The 2,764-nt window shown below is 34.7% G+C and overlaps 1 long non-coding RNA gene across 1 annotated transcript; it reads right to left on the minus strand.

The window, feature by feature from the left end:
- Positions 1-1,503: 1,503 nt before the first annotated feature.
- On the minus strand, positions 1,504-2,374 carry LOC111213820. The gene is made up of 2 exons (XR_002663449.2): positions 2,215-2,374; positions 1,504-1,757 (listed from the first exon to the last, which is right to left on the minus strand). It is a non-coding gene; the product is annotated as an uncharacterized LOC111213820 (long non-coding RNA).
- Between the last annotated feature and the right edge of the window lie 390 nt (positions 2,375-2,764).

The following is a 2,764-nucleotide window of genomic DNA, read 5'->3' on the forward strand; positions in this document are numbered from 1 at the left end:
CACTTGTCTAGAAGTTTCCCCAACATCATTTTTGACTTTTGGAGGTCAACTTGGACGATTTCCACCTTCATTACCTCACCTTCCAAGATAAGTTAGATTAGACAAGACAAAATGGCATCCATCTATATGCATCCACCGACACGCGTCCACCAAAACGCCTCCACCAAAACGCATCCACCTGCATGCATCTACTTCCTGTAATCTCTCCTTCTCTTCAACTCTTCTTATCTTAGATTCTTCATCTCAATAAGTGGATCGTAATATGTTTGTATGAAAGACACATGCTTGGTGCATGTTTCGAACAAGAACAAAGAATACCAACACCAATTTCATTATAAAAACCATGTAAAGAAATGCAAAAAACCAATATATAAGATCCAACATCAGTAAATAATAATAAATAAAAACCACACATAAGTAATAGCTCAAATAAAAATCATATCACATCATGCTTAATCCAACCTCATCGTTTGTTGTCAACGGATATGCTAATGAATAAGTCTTTCGTTACTAATTGATGAATCAATTTAACGGCATTGTAACGTATATGTTCCTCCAAACTAGAAACTTCTTTGATTGCTTCCCATAGATTATTTTTATTTTGCTCTACTTTTTTTTGTTCGGCCTCTTGTTTTTGTCTTATTTCTCTTCCTTCTATCAAATTGAAGAGTTTGTGACCGATTGTTGTCAAAGCATTCATCTCGTTAGCTTCTTCTACACTTTCTTTTTGAGTGAACAAATCATCAACTTTGTTAAGAGGACTAGTATTTTGTCTTTTTCATAAAGGAAGTTTTTCCAAAGTATCATAAAGCAAAGAAGTTCAGCCGCATTTAGATATTTTGTTTTCAAGATCTTCATTCTGTTTGAGTAATATTGAAAAGTTTTTTTGCATCCATGAAATCGATTGAGGGTAGGCAAAATTCGTTTCTCCACCATAAATTTGATGAATGTGCCATTACTGTCACGCAAACCCAAAGCAACAACATCTAAAAGTAGATTTATCAAACTTTTATTTTCTTCAGGATTCCACTGAATATATGAACCTTTTTCCTTGTTCTTGTGATTGGTCATGTGTTATGCAAGTCTCCCATTGATGCTTTTGGTTTTAAGGTTTTATGTTTTTGTATAAACTTAATTTTTGTGTGTAATGAAGATTATATAGAAATCATGACATACATATTCTAGAAAAAAAAACTAAAGAAGGAAAATCAGTAAATGAAAATTACAGAAAATGGAAGGTCGGAAAATATTGCTTTTTGAAAAGAAACACATGTATACAAACGACATTCCAACTGAAAAATGGAAGTTGGTGTGAATAGAATATTGCATGGGATGTTAAAACGGGCTTGTCCGGCCGTTTATGTCCAGACCCGTTTACGTCCAAGCCCGTTTACTATATGTCCACCAAAGACCCATTTATGTAGAACCCGTTTAAAGCCCGTTTGCTAAAGCTTGTTCGTTTTATGCCCATTTAAAATCCGATAAAGGCCCGTTTAACTTTAAAAAAATGTAACTCACGCTTTATGAATGATAAAGCAACCTGTGTAAATGAAACTGCATCCAGTACACGTTCTCATGAATTTACACAACTAGAATACTAGAAAGACAATAATCAAAGTGGTTTTGGAAAGGGAGCTCCCACTTCCAACAAAAACTTTGGTTGTTTCGACTAGAATAGAAAATCCACAAAACATAACTAAAATGTAGTCTTATACGATGCCTTCATCTATCTTGCACAAGGTCTTGAAAGAACCTGTCTATAATCAAAACATAACAAACTGTTACATATTTTCATCAAACACATTATAAAATGATCTAAGACATAATCAATACACCATGTACCATTGTTCCATCAAACATAAAAATACATGAGTCACTAGAACTATATGTAGATGGAGAACTGTCCCATAAGAAGAAACTATTAAACTGGAAAGTATGAGCATGATCATGCGAACAAGTTTGGAAGAAAAAGAAAAGCATCAAACAATTACAAGGATCGAATCTTGTAAGATCACATGAACTAGAAAGGAGCAGAGATAAAAAAAAGTCTCCTAAGCTATATAATATAAGCTATTGATTAAACAAGAGAAAGGCGAGAAAAAAAACAAAACACATCTTAGGCTCGTACAAGCATCCTAAACACATCTTCTACCAAACAAAACTTCACAATTATATAAGTTCCAAATACAAAAGTCGAATAATTTTTCATCTTACACAACCCATCCTCTGTTTCTATCATTCACAAAGGAACCGAACAGGACCAACGGTTCCAAACTCGAGACCAAACGAGAACGCAGACACTAGTGTTGAATCGGAGACCCTAAATCTGTACCCATGATGAATCCTATAACCTAAACGAAGATCAAGAGAGAAAGGTGCGATTTTTATACCTTTAAAGCTTGGATCGAAACGTTGGATCAAGAGAGAAAGTTAAACGGGCCAACGGGCAGTCCGCGTATTTTTGTTTAAACCCGTTTACTAAATGGACATAAACGGACAAACCCGACTAAACCCGTTAACTTTATTACACAAACGGGCAACGGGTAATAATATTGCACGAGGCCCGTTTAGAGCATGATTAATGGGGGTTCTTAGGGTGGGATTATTAGCGGAATATAAGGAACCATCTCTTAACTCTTAACTAAAAAATCTAAGAACCGACTCTTAAATATCTTATTTAAGAGCCGTTTCTTAGTTTTTTTAGTTAAAAGTTAAGAGACGGTTTCTTATATTCCGCTAAAAACTCCACTTTAAGAACCTCCCA

Source organism: Brassica napus, chromosome C5 (genome assembly GCF_020379485.1).
Source record: "Brassica napus cultivar Da-Ae chromosome C5, Da-Ae, whole genome shotgun sequence".
NCBI lineage: Eukaryota > Viridiplantae > Streptophyta > Magnoliopsida > Brassicales > Brassicaceae > Brassica > Brassica napus.